Source organism: Dendrobates tinctorius, unplaced genomic scaffold, assembly GCF_039654945.1.
Source record: "Dendrobates tinctorius isolate UK_male_01 unplaced genomic scaffold, ASM3965494v1 ptg000272l, whole genome shotgun sequence".
Classification (NCBI taxonomy): Eukaryota; Metazoa; Chordata; class Amphibia; order Anura; family Dendrobatidae; genus Dendrobates; species Dendrobates tinctorius.
The window spans coordinates 11947912-11965779 of record NW_027361939.1 but is presented as its reverse complement, the minus strand read 5'-3'; the positions used below and the strand labels follow the sequence as shown (position 1 = coordinate 11965779).

The following is a 17868-nucleotide window of genomic DNA, read 5'->3' as shown; positions in this document are numbered from 1 at the left end:
GAAAAACACCCGCGTCAGTCTCATAATCTGAAGGTCGTGAGTTCGATCCTCACACGGGGCAGCAGGCTCCTCTTTTCCGAAGAGATTTTGTCAAAATCTTAGAACTTTCCCTTTCAGTTCTAACACGTTTCTGATAAGTAAGGATTTGTGAACCCAAATGACAGATGGGACACATGGGTTGCTGTTTCTCTTGACCCGTTTGCTGTATAAAGAGGCAGATGAGAGTGATTTGAGCTGTTTGACAGCTAAGCGCAAAATCTACCTGAAATACTTTTGTCTGAAAAACACCCGTCAGTAGCGAGCGCGTCAGTCTCATATTCTGAAGTTCGTGAGTTCGATCCTCACACGGGGAAGCGGTCTCCTCTTTTCTGAAGAGATTCTGTCACCAAATTAGAACTTTCCCTTTCAGATTTAAAATGTTTCTGATAAGTAAGAATTTGCGAACCCAAATGACAGACAGGACACATGGGTTGTTGATTCTCTTGACACGTTTGCTGTAAAAGGGGCTAGTTGAGATTGATTTGAGCTATGAAACCAAATTAAATCTTGTGCCAAAGTTCATCACAACGAACGGACCAAAAGATGGCGTTCAGAATTTTCGACAGCTTAACGCAAATTCTACCTGAAATACTTTTGTCTGAAAAACACCTTTGTCTTTGAATGTTGGTGGCAGTACAGAAAAGTACATTCCCATACCGGGAGTTGACCCCGGGCCGCCTGGGTGAGAACCAGGAATCCTAACCGCTAGACCATATGGGAAAAGATGTGCTGTCTTATCAGTGACAATCTGAAAAAAAATAAGTTTTCTACTTGGCACAAGCAACTTCTGCAGTTCTATTTGCGCAGCTTGCCTCGTTAACACAGTTGTAAGCAAATCAGTCTCATAAGCTGAAAGATGAACGTTCGATTCTTAGACGGGGTACTGGTCCCTCGTTTTCTCAATCGATTCTGTCTCCATCTTGGCTACAGGGCCACAGATTTTTCCGATTCAGTACCAAAACATAACCAATTTAGTTCCTAAACTGTTTCCACGTACAAGGCATGGGGCAGCTTTTGAATGTGTGTACTAGTTCCAAAGGAGTGTCACTCCCATAGCAGGAAGTAAACCAGTCGACCAGGGATACTAGGTCCTATCCACTTTTCCACGTGGGACAAGTTATACACTAAGCAGCAAGATAAATTAAAAAAAAAAAAAAGAAGTTTTTGCTTTGATTAAATAGCTTTTACATCACAAAAGAAAAAAGTTGCCACATGAGCATGGTACTTAGCACGTCAGTTGGTAATCTGAAGTTCATGAGGTTTTTTCCTCACACGTGGAACTATTCTCCCCCCTTTTCTTGGGATATTGTGTCACCCACTCAGAACTTTCTCACTGAAACGTTTCCGATTCGAAAGGAAACAGAAGCCTTAGTGACAGACAGAACACATGGATTGTTGCGTCCCTTGACGCTTTGGAGTAATAAGGTGTAGTTGAGAATGGTTTAAGCTATGAAACAAAATGAAATCTTGTGCTAAAGGTCAGTAAGAGCCACAAATACCCTGATGTTCAGCATTTTTGACTGCAAAGTACAAAATCTACCTGGAATATTATTGTCTGGAAAATACATTTCTGTCTTTGATTGTTGGCAGTAGTACAGTAAAAGGTGCGTTCCCATACCGGGAGTCGAACCCGGGCCGCCTGGGTGAAAACCAGGAATCCTTACCGCTAGACCATATGGGAATGGATAGCTACACACTGAGGTATCTATTGAAAAAAATCAGCTCGGGGGCTTGCACAAGAAACGTCTGCAGATTGGCACGTGCATCTTGCCTCGTTAGCGCAGTAGGTAGCGCGGCAGTCTCATAATCTGAAGGTCGTGAGTTCGATACTCACACGGGGCAGCGGGCTCCTCTTTTCCGAAGAGATTTTGTCAAAAACTTAGAACTTTCCCGTTCATTTCTAACACGTTTCTGATAAGTAAGGATTTGTGAACCCAAATGACACATGGGATGCTGGTTCTCTTGACCCGTTTGCTGTATAAAGAGGCAGATGAGAGTGATTTGAGCTATGAAAAAAAATTAAATCTTGTGCCAAAGGTCGTCACAATGAATGTAACCAAAAGCTGGTGTTCAGAATGATTGACAGCTAAGCGCAAAATCTACCTGAAATACTTTTGTCTGAAAAACACCCGCGTCAGTCTCATAATCTGAAGGTCGTGAGTTCGATCCTCACACGGGGCAGCAGGCTCCTCTTTTCCGAAGAGATTTTGTCAAAAACTTAGAACTTTCCCTTTCAGTTCTAACACGTTTCTGATAAGTAAGGATTTGTGAACCCAAATGACAGATGGGACACATGGGTTGCTGTTTCTCTTGACCCGTTTGCTGTATAAAGAGGCAGATGAGAGTGATTTGAGCTGTTTGACAGCTAAGCGCAAAATCTACCTGAAATACTTTTGTCTGAAAAACACCCGTCAGTAGCGAGCGCGTCAGTCTCATATTCTGAAGTTCGTGAGTTCGATCCTCACACGGGGAAGCGGTCTCCTCTTTTCTGAAGAGATTCTGTCACCAAATTAGAACTTTCCCTTTCAGATTTAAAATGTTTCTGATAAGTAAGAATTTGCGAACCCAAATGACAGACAGGACACATGGTTTGTTGATTCTCTTGACACGTTTGCTGTAAAAGGGGCTAGTTGAGATTGATTTGAGCTATGAAACCAAATTAAATCTTGTGCCAAAGTTCATCACAACGAACGGACCAAAAGATGGCGTTCAGAATTTTCGACAGCTTAACGCAAATTCTACCTGAAATACTTTTGTCTGAAAAACACCTTTGTCTTTGAATGTTGGTGGCAGTACAGAAAAGTACATTCCCATACCGGGAGTTGAACCCGGGCCGCCTGGGTGAGAACCAGGAATCCTAACCGCTAGACCATATGGGAAAAGATGTGCTGTCTTATCAGTGACAATCTGAAAAAAAATAAGTTTTCTACTTGGCACAAGCAACTTCTGCAGTTCTATTTGCGCAGCTTGCCTCGTTAACACAGTTGTAAGCAAATCAGTCTCATAAGCTGAAAGATGAACGTTCGATTCTTAGACGGGGTACTGGTCCCTCGTTTTCTCAATCGATTCTGTCTCCATCTTGGCTACAGGGCCACAGATTTTTCCGATTCAGTACCAAAACATAACCAATTTAGTTCCTAAACTGTTTCCACGTACAAGGCATGGGGCAGCTTTTGAATGTGTGTACTAGTTCCAAAGGAGTGTCACTCCCATAGCAGGAAGTAAACCAGTCGACCAGGGATACTAGGTCCTATCCACTTTTCCACGTGGGACAAGTTATACACTAAGCAGCAAGATAAATTAAAAAAAAAAAAAAGAAGATTTTGCTTTGATTAAATAGCTTTTACATCACAAAAGAAAAAAGTTGCCACATGAGCATGGTACTTAGCACGTCAGTTGGTAATCTGAAGTTCATGAGGTTTTTTCCTCACACGTGGAACTATTCTCCCCCCTTTTCTTGGGATATTGTGTCACCCACTCAGAACTTTCTCACTGAAACGTTTCCGATTCGAAAGGAAACAGAAGCCTTAGTGACAGACAGAACACATGGATTGTTGCGTCCCTTGACGCTTTGGAGTAATAAGGTGTAGTTGAGAATGGTTTAAGCTATGAAACAAAATGAAATCTTGTGCTAAAGGTCAGTAAGAGCCACAAATACCCTGATGTTGAGCATTTTTGACTGCAAAGTACAAAATCTACCTGGAATATTATTGTCTGGAAAATACATTTCTGTCTTTGATTGTTGGCAGTAGTACAGTAAAAGGTGCGTTCCCATACCGGGAGTCGAACCCGGGCCGCCTGGGTGAAAACCAGGAATCCTTACCGCTAGACCATATGGGAATGGATAGCTACACACTGAGGTATCTATTGAAAAAAATCAGCTCGGGGGCTTGCACAAGAAACGTCTGCAGATTGGCACGTGCATCTTGCCTCATTAGCGCAGTAGGTAGCGCGTCAGTCTCATAATCTGAAGGTCGTGAGTTCGATACTCACACGGGGCAGCGGGCTCCCCTTTTCCGAAGAGATTTTGTCAAAAACTTAGAACTTTCCCGTTCATTTCTAACACGTTTCTGATAAGTAAGGATTTGTGAACCCAAATGACACATGGGATGCTGGTTCTCTTGACCCGTTTGCTGTATAAAGAGGCAGATGAGAGTGATTTGAGCTATGAAAAAAAATTAAATCTTGTGCCAAAGGTCGTCACAATGAATGTAACCAAAAGCTGGTGTTCAGAATGATTGACAGCTAAGCGCAAAATCTACCTGAAATACTTTTGTCTGAAAAACACCCGCGTCAGTCTCATAATCTGAAGGTCGTGAGTTCGATCCTCACACGGGGCAGCAGGCTCCTCTTTTCCGAAGAGATTTTGTCAAAAACTTAGAACTTTCCCTTTCAGTTCTAACACGTTTCTGATAAGTAAGGATTTGTGAACCCAAATGACAGATGGGACACATGGGTTGCTGTTTCTCTTGACCCGTTTGCTGTATAAAGAGGCAGATGAGAGTGATTTGAGCTGTTTGACAGCTAAGCGCAAAATCTACCTGAAATACTTTTGTCTGAAAAACACCCGTCAGTAGCGAGCGCGTCAGTCTCATATTCTGAAGTTCGTGAGTTCGATCCTCACACGGGGAAGCGGTCTCCTCTTTTCTGAAGAGATTCTGTCACCAAATTAGAACTTTCCCTTTCAGATTTAAAATGTTTCTGATAAGTAAGAATTTGCGAACCCAAATGACAGACAGGACACATGGGTTGTTGATTCTCTTGACACGTTTGCTGTAAAAGGGGCTAGTTGAGATTGATTTGAGCTATGAAACCAAATTAAATCTTGTGCCAAAGTTCATCACAACGAACGGACCAAAAGATGGCGTTCAGAATTTTCGACAGCTTAACGCAAATTCTACCTGAAATACTTTTGTCTGAAAAACACCTTTGTCTTTGAATGTTGGTGGCAGTACAGAAAAGTACATTCCCATACCGGGAGTTGACACCGGGCCGCCTGGGTGAGAACCAGGAATCCTAACCGCTAGACCATATGGGAAAAGATGTGCTGTCTTATCAGTGACAATCTGAAAAAAAATAAGTTTTCTACTTGGCACAAGCAACTTCTGCAGTTCTATTTGCGCAGCTTGCCTCGTTAACACAGTTGTAAGCAAATCAGTCTCATAAGCTGAAAGATGAACGTTCGATTCTTAGACGGGGTACTGGTCCCTCGTTTTCTCAATCGATTCTGTCTCCATCTTGGCTACAGGGCCACAGATTTTTCCGATTCAGTACCAAAACATAACCAATTTAGTTCCTAAACTGTTTCCACGTACAAGGCATGGGGCAGCTTTTGAATGTGTGTACTAGTTCCAAAGGAGTGTCACTCCCATAGCAGGAAGTAAACCAGTCGACCAGGGATACTAGGTCCTATCCACTTTTCCACGTGGGACAAGTTATACACTAAGCAGCAAGATAAATTAAAAAAAAAAAAAAGAAGTTTTTGCTTTGATTAAATAGCTTTTACATCACAAAAGAAAAAAGTTGCCACATGAGCATGGTACTTAGCACGTCAGTTGGTAATCTGAAGTTCATGAGGTTTTTTCCTCACACGTGGAACTATTCTCCCCCCTTTTCTTGGGATATTGTGTCACCCACTCAGAACTTTCTCACTGAAACGTTTCCGATTCGAAAGGAAACAGGAGCCTTAGTGACAGACAGAACACATGGATTGTTGCGTCCCTTGACGCTTTGGAGTAATAAGGTGTAGTTGAGAATGGTTTAAGCTATGAAACAAAATGAAATCTTGTGCTAAAGGTCAGTAAGAGCCACAAATACCCTGATGTTCAGCATTTTTGACTGCAAAGTACAAAATCTACCTGAAATATTATTGTCTGGAAAATACATTTCTGTCTTTGATTGTTGGCAGTAGTACAGTAAAAGGTGCGTTCCCATACCGGGAGTCAAACCCGGGCCGCCTGGGTGAAAACCAGGAATCCTAACCGCTAGACCATATGGGAAAGGATAGCTACACACTGAGGTATCTATTGAAAAAAATCAGCTCGGGGGCTTGCACAAGAAACGTCTGCAGATTGGCACGTGCATCTTGCCTCGTTAGCGCAGTAGGTAGCGTGTCAGTCTCATAATCTGAAGGTCGTGAGTTCGATCCTCACACGGGGCAGCGGGCTCCTCTTTTCCGAAGAGATTTTGTCAAAAACTTAGAACTTTCCCGTTCAGTTCTAACATGTTTCTGATAAGTAAGGATTTGTGAACCCAAATGACACATGGGTTGCTGGTTCTCTTGACTCGTTTGCTGTATAAAGAGGCAGATGAGAGTGATTTGAGCTATGAAAAAAAATTAAATCTTGTGCCAAAGGTCGTCACAATGAATGTAACCAAAAGCTGGTGTTCAGAATGATTGACAGCTAAGCGCAAAATCTACCTGAAATGCTTTTGTCTGAAAAACACCCGCGTCAGTCTCATAATCTGAAGGTCGTGAGTTCGATCCTCACACGGGGCAGCAGGCTCCTCTTTTCCGAAGAGATTTTGTCAAAATCTTAGAACTTTCCCTTTCAGTTCTAACACGTTTCTGATAAGTAAGGATTTGTGAACCCAAATGACAGATGGGACACATGGGTTGCTGTTTCTCTTGACCCGTTTGCTGTATAAAGAGGCAGATGAGAGTGATTTGAGCTGTTTGACAGCTAAGCGCAAAATCTACCTGAAATACTTTTGTCTGAAAAACACCCGTCAGTAGCGAGCGCGTCAGTCTCATATTCTGAAGTTCGTGAGTTCGATCCTCACACGGGGAAGCGGTCTCCTCTTTTCTGAAGAGATTCTGTCACCAAATTAGAACTTTCCCTTTCAGATTTAAAATGTTTCTGATAAGTAAGAATTTGCGAACCCAAATGACAGACAGGACACATGGGTTGTTGATTCTCTTGACACGTTTGCTGTAAAAGGGGCTAGTTGAGATTGATTTGAGCTATGAAACCAAATTAAATCTTGTGCCAAAGTTCATCACAACGAACGGACCAAAAGATGGCGTTCAGAATTTTCGACAGCTTAACGCAAATTCTACCTGAAATACTTTTGTCTGAAAAACACCTTTGTCTTTGAATGTTGGTGGCAGTACAGAAAAGTACATTCCCATACCGGGAGTTGAACCCGGGCCGCCTGGGTGAGAACCAGGAATCCTAACCGCTAGACCATATGGGAAAAGATGTGCTGTCTTATCAGTGACAATCTGAAAAAAAATAAGTTTTCTACTTGGCACAAGCAACTTCTGCAGTTCTATTTGCGCAGCTTGCCTCGTTAACACAGTTGTAAGCAAATCAGTCTCATAAGCTGAAAGATGAACGTTCGATTCTTAGACGGGGTACTGGTCCCTCGTTTTCTCAATCGATTCTGTCTCCATCTTGGCTACAGGGCCACAGATTTTTCCGATTCAGTACCAAAACATAACCAATTTAGTTCCTAAACTGTTTCCACGTACAAGGCATGGGGCAGCTTTTGAATGTGTGTACTAGTTCCAAAGGAGTGTCACTCCCATAGCAGGAAGTAAACCAGTCGACCAGGGATACTAGGTCCTATCCACTTTTCCACGTGGGACAAGTTATACACTAAGCAGCAAGATAAATTAAAAAAAAAAAAAAGAAGTTTTTGCTTTGATTAAATAGCTTTTACATCACAAAAGAAAAAAGTTGCCACATGAGCATGGTACTTAGCACGTCAGTTGGTAATCTGAAGTTCATGAGGTTTTTTCCTCACACGTGGAACTATTCTCCCCCCTTTTCTTGGGATATTGTGTCACCCACTCAGAACTTTCTCACTGAAACGTTTCCGATTCGAAAGGAAACAGAAGCCTTAGTGACAGACAGAACACATGGATTGTTGCGTCCCTTGACGCTTTGGAGTAATAAGGTGTAGTTGAGAATGGTTTAAGCTATGAAACAAAATGAAATCTTGTGCTAAAGGTCAGTAAGAGCCACAAATACCCTGATGTTCAGCATTTTTGACTGCAAAGTACAAAATCTACCTGGAATATTATTGTCTGGAAAATACATTTCTGTCTTTGATTGTTGGCAGTAGTACAGTAAAAGGTGCGTTCCCATACCGGGAGTCGAACCCGGGCCACCTGGGTGAAAACCAGGAATCGTTACCGCTAGACCATATGGGAATGGATAGCTACACACTGAGGTATCTATTGAAAAAAATCAGCTCGGGGGCTTGCACAAGAAACGTCTGCAGATTGGCACGTGCATCTTGCCTCGTTAGCGCAGTAGGTAGCGCGTCAGTCTCATAATCTGAAGGTCGTGAGTTCGATACTCACACGGGGCAGCGGGCTCCTCTTTTCCGAAGAGATTTTGTCAAAAACTTAGAACTTTCCCGTTCATTTCTAACACGTTTCTGATAAGTAAGGATTTGTGAACCCAAATGACACATGGGATGCTGGTTCTCTTGACCCGTTTGCTGTATAAAGAGGCAGATGAGAGTGATTTGAGCTATGAAAAAAAATTAAATCTTGTGCCAAAGGTCGTCACAATGAATGTAACCAAAAGCTGGTGTTCAGAATGATTGACAGCTAAGCGCAAAATCTACCTGAAATACTTTTGTCTGAAAAACACCCGCGTCAGTCTCATAATCTGAAGGTCGTGAGTTCGATCCTCACACGGGGCAGCAGGCTCCTCTTTTCCGAAGAGATTTTGTCAAAAACTTAGAACTTTCCCTTTCAGTTCTAACACGTTTCTGATAAGTAAGGATTTGTGAACCCAAATGACAGATGGGACACATGGGTTGCTGTTTCTCTTGACCCGTTTGCTGTATAAAGAGGCAGATGAGAGTGATTTGAGCTGTTTGACAGCTAAGCGCAAAATCTACCTGAAATACTTTTGTCTGAAAAACACCCGTCAGTAGCGAGCGCGTCAGTCTCATATTCTGAAGTTCGTGAGTTCGATCCTCACACGGGGAAGCGGTCTCCTCTTTTCTGAAGAGATTCTGTCACCAAATTAGAACTTTCCCTTTCAGATTTAAAATGTTTCTGATAAGTAAGAATTTGCGAACCCAAATGACAGACAGGACACATGGGTTGTTGATTCTCTTGACACGTTTGCTGTAAAAGGGGCTAGTTGAGATTGATTTGAGCTATGAAACCAAATTAAATCTTGCGCCAAAGTTCATCACAACGAACGGACCAAAAGATGGCGTTCAGAATTTTCGACAGCTTAACGCAAATTCTACCTGAAATACTTTTGTCTGAAAAACACCTTTGTCTTTGAATGTTGGTGGCAGTACAGAAAAGTACATTCCCATACCGGGAGTTGACCCCGGGCCGCCTGGGTGAGAACCAGGAATCCTAACCGCTAGACCATATGGGAAAAGATGTGCTGTCTTATCAGTGACAATCTGAAAAAAAATAAGTTTTCTACTTGGCACAAGCAACTTCTGCAGTTCTATTTGCGCAGCTTGCCTCGTTAACACAGTTGTAAGCAAATCAGTCTCATAAGCTGAAAGATGAACGTTCGATTCTTAGACGGGGTACTGGTCCCTCGTTTTCTCAATCGATTCTGTCTCCATCTTGGCTACAGGGCCACAGATTTTTCCGATTCAGTACCAAAACATAACCAATTTAGTTCCTAAACTGTTTCCACGTACAAGGCATGGGGCAGCTTTTGAATGTGTGTACTAGTTCCAAAGGAGTGTCACTCCCATAGCAGGAAGTAAACCAGTCGACCAGGGATACTAGGTCCTATCCACTTTTCCACGTGGGACAAGTTATACACTAAGCAGCAAGATAAATTAAAAAAAAAAAAAAGAAGATTTTGCTTTGATTAAATAGCTTTTACATCACAAAAGAAAAAAGTTGCCACATGAGCATGGTACTTAGCACGTCAGTTGGTAATCTGAAGTTCATGAGGTTTTTTCCTCACACGTGGAACTATTCTCCCCCCTTTTCTTGGGATATTGTGTCACCCACTCAGAACTTTCTCACTGAAACGTTTCCGATTCGAAAGGAAACAGAAGCCTTAGTGACAGACAGAACACATGGATTGTTGCGTCCCTTGACGCTTTGGAGTAATAAGGTGTAGTTGAGAATGGTTTAAGCTATGAAACAAAATGAAATCTTGTGCTAAAGGTCAGTAAGAGCCACAAATACCCTGATGTTCAGCATTTTTGACTGCAAAGTACAAAATCTACCTGGAATATTATTGTCTGGAAAATACATTTCTGTCTTTGATTGTTGGCAGTAGTACAGTAAAAGGTGCGTTCCCATACCGGGAGTCGAACCCGGGCCGCCTGGGTGAAAACCAGGAATCCTTACCGCTAGACCATATGGGAATGGATAGCTACACACTGAGGTATCTATTGAAAAAAATCAGCTCGGGGGCTTGCACAAGAAACGTCTGCAGATTGGCACGTGCATCTTGCCTCGTTAGCGCAGTAGGTAGCGCGTCAGTCTCATAATCTGAAGGTCGTGAGTTCGATACTCACACGGGGCAGCGGGCTCCTCTTTTCCGAAGAGATTTTGTCAAAAACTTAGAACTTTCCCGTTCATTTCTAACACGTTTCTGATAAGTAAGGATTTGTGAACCCAAATGACACATGGGATGCTGGTTCTCTTGACCCGTTTGCTGTATAAAGAGGCAGATGAGAGTGATTTGAGCTATGAAAAAAAATTAAATCTTGTGCCAAAGGTCGTCACAATGAATGTAACCAAAAGCTGGTGTTCAGAATGATTGACAGCTAAGCGCAAAATCTACCTGAAATACTTTTGTCTGAAAAACACCCGCGTCAGTCTCATAATCTGAAGGTCGTGAGTTCGATCCTCACACGGGGCAGCAGGCTCCTCTTTTCCGAAGAGATTTTGTCAAAAACTTAGAACTTTCCCTTTCAGTTCTAACACGTTTCTGATAAGTAAGGATTTGTGAACCCAAATGACAGATGGGACACATGGGTTGCTGTTTCTCTTGACCCGTTTGCTGTATAAAGAGGCAGATGAGAGTGATTTGAGCTGTTTGACAGCTAAGCGCAAAATCTACCTGAAATACTTTTGTCTGAAAAACACCCGTCAGTAGCGAGCGCGTCAGTCTCATATTCTGAAGTTCGTGAGTTCGATCCTCACACGGGGAAGCGGTCTCCTCTTTTCTGAAGAGATTCTGTCACCAAATTAGAACTTTCCCTTTCAGATTTAAAATGTTTCTGATAAGTAAGAATTTGCGAACCCAAATGACAGACAGGACACATGGGTTGTTGATTCTCTTGACACGTTTGCTGTAAAAGGGGCTAGTTGAGATTGATTTGAGCTATGAAACCAAATTAAATCTTGTGCCAAAGTTCATCACAACGAACGGACCAAAAGATGGCGTTCAGAATTTTCGACAGCTTAACGCAAATTCTACCTGAAATACTTTTGTCTGAAAAACACCTTTGTCTTTGAATGTTGGTGGCAGTACAGAAAAGTACATTCCCATACCGGGAGTTGACCCCGGGCCGCCTGGGTGAGAACCAGGAATCCTAACCGCTAGACCATATGGGAAAAGATGTGCTGTCTTATCAGTGACAATCTGAAAAAAAATAAGTTTTCTACTTGGCACAAGCAACTTCTGCAGTTCTATTTGCGCAGCTTGCCTCGTTAACACAGTTGTAAGCAAATCAGTCTCATAAGCTGAAAGATGAACGTTCGATTCTTAGACGGGGTACTGGTCCCTCGTTTTCTCAATCGATTCTGTCTCCATCTTGGCTACAGGGCCACAGATTTTTCCGATTCAGTACCAAAACATAACCAATTTAGTTCCTAAACTGTTTCCACGTACAAGGCATGGGGCAGCTTTTGAATGTGTGTACTAGTTCCAAAGGAGTGTCACTCCCATAGCAGGAAGTAAACCAGTCGACCAGGGATACTAGGTCCTATCCACTTTTCCACGTGGGACAAGTTATACACTAAGCAGCAAGATAAATTAAAAAAAAAAAAAAGAAGTTTTTGCTTTGATTAAATAGCTTTTACATCACAAAAGAAAAAAGTTGCCACATGAGCATGGTACTTAGCACGTCAGTTGGTAATCTGAAGTTCATGAGGTTTTTTCCTCACACGTGGAACTATTCTCCCCCCTTTTCTTGGGATATTGTGTCACCCACTCAGAACTTTCTCACTGAAACGTTTCCGATTCGAAAGGAAACAGGAGCCTTAGTGACAGACAGAACACATGGATTGTTGCGTCCCTTGACGCTTTGGAGTAATAAGGTGTAGTTGAGAATGGTTTAAGCTATGAAACAAAATGAAATCTTGTGCTAAAGGTCAGTAAGAGCCACAAATACCCTGATGTTCAGCATTTTTGACTGCAAAGTACAAAATCTACCTGAAATATTATTGTCTGGAAAATACATTTCTGTCTTTGATTGTTGGCAGTAGTACAGTAAAAGGTGCGTTCCCATACCGGGAGTCGAACCCGGGCCGCCTGGGTGAAAACCAGGAATCCTAACCGCTAGACCATATGGGAAAGGATAGCTACACACTGAGGTATCTATTGAAAAAAATCAGCTCGGGGGCTTGCACAAGAAACGTCTGCAGATTGGCACGTGCATCTTGCCTCGTTAGCGCAGTAGGTAGCGTGTCAGTCTCATAATCTGAAGGTCGTGAGTTCGATCCTCACACGGGGCAGCGGGCTCCTCTTTTCCGAAGAGATTTTGTCAAAAACTTAGAACTTTCCCGTTCAGTTCTAACATGTTTCTGATAAGTAAGGATTTGTGAACCCAAATGACACATGGGTTGCTGGTTCTCTTGACTCGTTTGCTGTATAAAGAGGCAGATGAGAGTGATTTGAGCTATGAAAAAAAATTAAATCTTGTGCCAAAGGTCGTCACAATGAATGTAACCAAAAGCTGGTGTTCAGAATGATTGACAGCTAAGCGCAAAATCTACCTGAAATGCTTTTGTCTGAAAAACACCCGCGTCAGTCTCATAATCTGAAGGTCGTGAGTTCGATCCTCACACGGGGCAGCAGGCTCCTCTTTTCCGAAGAGATTTTGTCAAAATCTTAGAACTTTCCCTTTCAGTTCTAACACGTTTCTGATAAGTAAGGATTTGTGAACCCAAATGACAGATGGGACACATGGGTTGCTGTTTCTCTTGACCCGTTTGCTGTATAAAGAGGCAGATGAGAGTGATTTGAGCTGTTTGACAGCTAAGCGCAAAATCTACCTGAAATACTTTTGTCTGAAAAACACCCGTCAGTAGCGAGCGCGTCAGTCTCATATTCTGAAGTTCGTGAGTTCGATCCTCACACGGGGAAGCGGTCTCCTCTTTTCTGAAGAGATTCTGTCACCAAATTAGAACTTTCCCTTTCAGATTTAAAATGTTTCTGATAAGTAAGAATTTGCGAACCCAAATGACAGACAGGACACATGGGTTGTTGATTCTCTTGACACGTTTGCTGTAAAAGGGGCTAGTTGAGATTGATTTGAGCTATGAAACCAAATTAAATCTTGCGCCAAAGTTCATCACAACGAACGGACCAAAAGATGGCGTTCAGAATTTTCGACAGCTTAACGCAAATTCTACCTGAAATACTTTTGTCTGAAAAACACCTTTGTCTTTGAATGTTGGTGGCAGTACAGAAAAGTACATTCCCATACCGGGAGTTGACCCCGGGCCGCCTGGGTGAGAACCAGGAATCCTAACCGCTAGACCATATGGGAAAAGATGTGCTGTCTTATCAGTGACAATCTGAAAAAAAATAAGTTTTCTACTTGGCACAAGCAACTTCTGCAGTTCTATTTGCGCAGCTTGCCTCGTTAACACAGTTGTAAGCAAATCAGTCTCATAAGCTGAAAGATGAACGTTCGATTCTTAGACGGGGTACTGGTCCCTCGTTTTCTCAATCGATTCTGTCTCCATCTTGGCTACAGGGCCACAGATTTTTCCGATTCAGTACCAAAACATAACCAATTTAGTTCCTAAACTGTTTCCACGTACAAGGCATGGGGCAGCTTTTGAATGTGTGTACTAGTTCCAAAGGAGTGTCACTCCCATAGCAGGAAGTAAACCAGTCGACCAGGGATACTAGGTCCTATCCACTTTTCCACGTGGGACAAGTTATACACTAAGCAGCAAGATAAATTAAAAAAAAAAAAAAGAAGTTTTTGCTTTGATTAAATAGCTTTTACATCACAAAAGAAAAAAGTTGCCACATGAGCATGGTACTTAGCACGTCAGTTGGTAATCTGAAGTTCATGAGGTTTTTTCCTCACACGTGGAACTATTCTCCCCCCTTTTCTTGGGATATTGTGTCACCCACTCAGAACTTTCTCACTGAAACGTTTCCGATTCGAAAGGAAACAGAAGCCTTAGTGACAGACAGAACACATGGATTGTTGCGTCCCTTGACGCTTTGGAGTAATAAGGTGTAGTTGAGAATGGTTTAAGCTATGAAACAAAATGAAATCTTGTGCTAAAGGTCAGTAAGAGCCACAAATACCCTGATGTTCAGCATTTTTGACTGCAAAGTACAAAATCTACCTGGAATATTATTGTCTGGAAAATACATTTCTGTCTTTGATTGTTGGCAGTAGTACAGTAAAAGGTGCGTTCCCATACCGGGAGTCGAACCCGGGCCGCCTGGGTGAAAACCAGGAATCCTTACCGCTAGACCATATGGGAATGGATAGCTACACACTGAGGTATCTATTGAAAAAAATCAGCTCGGGGGCTTGCACAAGAAACGTCTGCAGATTGGCACGTGCATCTTGCCTCGTTAGCGCAGTAGGTAGCGCGTCAGTCTCATAATCTGAAGGTCGTGAGTTCGATACTCACACGGGGCAGCGGGCTCCTCTTTTCCGAAGAGATTTTGTCAAAAACTTAGAACTTTCCCGTTCATTTCTAACACGTTTCTGATAAGTAAGGATTTGTGAACCCAAATGACACATGGGATGCTGGTTCTCTTGACCCGTTTGCTGTATAAAGAGGCAGATGAGAGTGATTTGAGCTATGAAAAAAAATTAAATCTTGTGCCAAAGGTCGTCACAATGAATGTAACCAAAAGCTGGTGTTCAGAATGATTGACAGCTAAGCGCAAAATCTACCTGAAATACTTTTGTCTGAAAAACACCCGCGTCAGTCTCATAATCTGAAGGTCGTGAGTTCGATCCTCACACGGGGCAGCAGGCTCCTCTTTTCTGAAGAGATTTTGTCAAAAACTTAGAACTTTCCCTTTCAGTTCTAACACGTTTCTGATAAGTAAGGATTTGTGAACCCAAATGACAGATGGGACACATGGGTTGCTGTTTCTCTTGACCCGTTTGCTGTATAAAGAGGCAGATGAGAGTGATTTGAGCTGTTTGACAGCTAAGCGCAAAATCTACCTGAAATACTTTTGTCTGAAAAACACCCGTCAGTAGCGAGCGCGTCAGTCTCATATTCTGAAGTTCGTGAGTTCGATCCTCACACGGGGAAGCGGTCTCCTCTTTTCTGAAGAGATTCTGTCACCAAATTAGAACTTTCCCTTTCAGATTTAAAATGTTTCTGATAAGTAAGAATTTGCGAACCCAAATGACAGACAGGACACATGGGTTGTTGATTCTCTTGACACGTTTGCTGTAAAAGGGGCTAGTTGAGATTGATTTGAGCTATGAAACCAAATTAAATCTTGCGCCAAAGTTCATCACAACGAACGGACCAAAAGATGGCGTTCAGAATTTTCGACAGCTTAACGCAAATTCTACCTGAAATACTTTTGTCTGAAAAACACCTTTGTCTTTGAATGTTGGTGGCAGTACAGAAAAGTACATTCCCATACCGGGAGTTGACCCCGGGCCGCCTGGGTGAGAACCAGGAATCCTAACCGCTAGACCATATGGGAAAAGATGTGCTGTCTTATCAGTGACAATCTGAAAAAAAATAAGTTTTCTACTTGGCACAAGCAACTTCTGCAGTTCTATTTGCGCAGCTTGCCTCGTTAACACAGTTGTAAGCAAATCAGTCTCATAAGCTGAAAGATGAACGTTCGATTCTTAGACGGGGTACTGGTCCCTCGTTTTCTCAATCGATTCTGTCTCCATCTTGGCTACAGGGCCACAGATTTTTCCGATTCAGTACCAAAACATAACCAATTTAGTTCCTAAACTGTTTCCACGTACAAGGCATGGGGCAGCTTTTGAATGTGTGTACTAGTTCCAAAGGAGTGTCACTCCCATAGCAGGAAGTAAACCAGTCGACCAGGGATACTAGGTCCTATCCACTTTTCCACGTGGGACAAGTTATACACTAAGCAGCAAGATAAATTAAAAAAAAAAAAAAAAAAAAAAAAAGAAGTTTTTGCTTTGATTAAATAGCTTTTACATCACAAAAGAAAAAAGTTGCCACATGAGCATGGTACTTAGCACGTCAGTTGGTAATCTGAAGTTCATGAGGTTTTTTCCTCACACGTGGAACTATTCTCCCCCCTTTTCTTGGGATATTGTGTCACCCACTCAGAACTTTCTCACTGAAACGTTTCCGATTCGAAAGGAAACAGGAGCCTTAGTGACAGACAGAACACATGGATTGTTGCGTCCCTTGACGCTTTGGAGTAATAAGGTGTAGTTGAGAATGGTTTAAGCTATGAAACAAAATGAAATCTTGTGCTAAAGGTCAGTAAGAGCCACAAATACCCTGATGTTCAGCATTTTTGACTGCAAAGTACAAAATCTACCTGAAATATTATTGTCTGGAAAATACATTTCTGTCTTTGATTGTTGGCAGTAGTACAGTAAAAGGTGCGTTCCCATAACGGGAGTCAAACCCGGGCCGCCTGGGTGAAAACCAGGAATCCTAACCGCTAGACCATATGGGAAAGGATAGCTACACACTGAGGTATCTATTGAAAAAAATCAGCTCGGGGGCTTGCACAAGAAACGTCTGCAGATTGGCACGTGCATCTTGCCTCGTTAGCGCAGTAGGTAGCGTGTCAGTCTCAGAATCTGAAGGTCGTGAGTTCGATCCTCACACGGGGCAGCGGGCTCCTCTTTTCCGAAGAGATTTTGTCAAAAACTTAGAACTTTCCCGTTCAGTTCTAACATGTTTCTGATAAGTAAGGATTTGTGAACCCAAATGACACATGGGTTGCTGGTTCTCTTGACTCGTTTGCTGTATAAAGAGGCAGATGAGAGTGATTTGAGCTATGAAAAAAAATTAAATCTTGTGCCAAAGGTCGTCACAATGAATGTAACCAAAAGCTGGTGTTCAGAATGATTGACAGCTAAGCGCAAAATCTACCTGAAATGCTTTTGTCTGAAAAACACCCGCGTCAGTCTCATAATCTGAAGGTCGTGAGTTCGATCCTCACACGGGGCAGCAGGCTCCTCTTTTCCGAAGAGATTTTGTCAAAATCTTAGAACTTTCCCTTTCAGTTCTAACACGTTTCTGATAAGTAAGGATTTGTGAACCCAAATGACAGATGGGACACATGGGTTGCTGTTTCTCTTGACCCGTTTGCTGTATAAAGAGGCAGATGAGAGTGATTTGAGCTGTTTGACAGCTAAGCGCAAAATCTACCTGAAATACTTTTGTCTGAAAAACACCCGTCAGTAGCGAGCGCGTCAGTCTCATATTCTGAAGTTCGTGAGTTCGATCCTCACACGGGGAAGCGGTCTCCTCTTTTCTGAAGAGATTCTGTCACCAAATTAGAACTTTCCCTTTCAGATTTAAAATGTTTCTGATAAGTAAGAATTTGCGAACCCAAATGACAGACAGGACACATGGGTTGTTGATTCTCTTGACACGTTTGCTGTAAAAGGGGCTAGTTGAGATTGATTTGAGCTATGAAACCAAATTAAATCTTGTGCCAAAGTTCATCACAACGAACGGACCAAAAGATG

General features: G+C 42.4%; 18 non-coding genes across 18 annotated transcripts; 8 read left to right on the top strand and 10 right to left on the bottom strand.

Moving 5' to 3' along the window:
- Nucleotides 1-1648: 1648 nt before the first annotated feature.
- TRNAE-UUC (transfer RNA glutamic acid (anticodon UUC)) lies at nucleotides 1649-1720 on the bottom strand. The gene has a single exon. It is a non-coding gene; the product is annotated as a tRNA-Glu (tRNA).
- Nucleotides 1721-1808: 88 nt separating this feature from the next.
- Nucleotides 1809-1881, top strand: TRNAM-CAU (transfer RNA methionine (anticodon CAU)). Its single transcript has one exon. It is a non-coding gene; the product is annotated as a tRNA-Met (tRNA).
- A 965-nt stretch (nucleotides 1882-2846) lies between these two features.
- Nucleotides 2847-2918, bottom strand: TRNAE-CUC (transfer RNA glutamic acid (anticodon CUC)). The gene has a single exon. It is a non-coding gene; the product is annotated as a tRNA-Glu (tRNA).
- An 889-nt stretch (nucleotides 2919-3807) lies between these two features.
- On the bottom strand, nucleotides 3808-3879 carry TRNAE-UUC (transfer RNA glutamic acid (anticodon UUC)). The gene has a single exon. It is a non-coding gene; the product is annotated as a tRNA-Glu (tRNA).
- An 88-nt stretch (nucleotides 3880-3967) lies between these two features.
- Nucleotides 3968-4040, top strand: TRNAM-CAU (transfer RNA methionine (anticodon CAU)). Its single transcript has one exon. It is a non-coding gene; the product is annotated as a tRNA-Met (tRNA).
- A 1926-nt stretch (nucleotides 4041-5966) lies between these two features.
- On the bottom strand, nucleotides 5967-6038 carry TRNAE-UUC (transfer RNA glutamic acid (anticodon UUC)). Its single transcript has one exon. It is a non-coding gene; the product is annotated as a tRNA-Glu (tRNA).
- Nucleotides 6039-6126: 88 nt separating this feature from the next.
- TRNAM-CAU (transfer RNA methionine (anticodon CAU)) lies at nucleotides 6127-6199 on the top strand. Its single transcript has one exon. It is a non-coding gene; the product is annotated as a tRNA-Met (tRNA).
- Nucleotides 6200-7164: 965 nt separating this feature from the next.
- TRNAE-CUC (transfer RNA glutamic acid (anticodon CUC)) lies at nucleotides 7165-7236 on the bottom strand. Its single transcript has one exon. It is a non-coding gene; the product is annotated as a tRNA-Glu (tRNA).
- Nucleotides 7237-8125: 889 nt separating this feature from the next.
- Nucleotides 8126-8197, bottom strand: TRNAE-UUC (transfer RNA glutamic acid (anticodon UUC)). The gene has a single exon. It is a non-coding gene; the product is annotated as a tRNA-Glu (tRNA).
- An 88-nt stretch (nucleotides 8198-8285) lies between these two features.
- Nucleotides 8286-8358, top strand: TRNAM-CAU (transfer RNA methionine (anticodon CAU)). Its single transcript has one exon. It is a non-coding gene; the product is annotated as a tRNA-Met (tRNA).
- A 1926-nt stretch (nucleotides 8359-10284) lies between these two features.
- On the bottom strand, nucleotides 10285-10356 carry TRNAE-UUC (transfer RNA glutamic acid (anticodon UUC)). Its single transcript has one exon. It is a non-coding gene; the product is annotated as a tRNA-Glu (tRNA).
- Nucleotides 10357-10444: 88 nt separating this feature from the next.
- TRNAM-CAU (transfer RNA methionine (anticodon CAU)) lies at nucleotides 10445-10517 on the top strand. The gene has a single exon. It is a non-coding gene; the product is annotated as a tRNA-Met (tRNA).
- Nucleotides 10518-12443: 1926 nt separating this feature from the next.
- On the bottom strand, nucleotides 12444-12515 carry TRNAE-UUC (transfer RNA glutamic acid (anticodon UUC)). Its single transcript has one exon. It is a non-coding gene; the product is annotated as a tRNA-Glu (tRNA).
- An 88-nt stretch (nucleotides 12516-12603) lies between these two features.
- On the top strand, nucleotides 12604-12676 carry TRNAM-CAU (transfer RNA methionine (anticodon CAU)). The gene has a single exon. It is a non-coding gene; the product is annotated as a tRNA-Met (tRNA).
- Nucleotides 12677-14602: 1926 nt separating this feature from the next.
- Nucleotides 14603-14674, bottom strand: TRNAE-UUC (transfer RNA glutamic acid (anticodon UUC)). The gene has a single exon. It is a non-coding gene; the product is annotated as a tRNA-Glu (tRNA).
- An 88-nt stretch (nucleotides 14675-14762) lies between these two features.
- Nucleotides 14763-14835, top strand: TRNAM-CAU (transfer RNA methionine (anticodon CAU)). Its single transcript has one exon. It is a non-coding gene; the product is annotated as a tRNA-Met (tRNA).
- Nucleotides 14836-16772: 1937 nt separating this feature from the next.
- TRNAE-UUC (transfer RNA glutamic acid (anticodon UUC)) lies at nucleotides 16773-16844 on the bottom strand. The gene has a single exon. It is a non-coding gene; the product is annotated as a tRNA-Glu (tRNA).
- An 88-nt stretch (nucleotides 16845-16932) lies between these two features.
- Nucleotides 16933-17005, top strand: TRNAL-CAG (transfer RNA leucine (anticodon CAG)). The gene has a single exon. It is a non-coding gene; the product is annotated as a tRNA-Leu (tRNA).
- The last annotated feature ends 863 nt before the right edge of the window (nucleotides 17006-17868 follow it).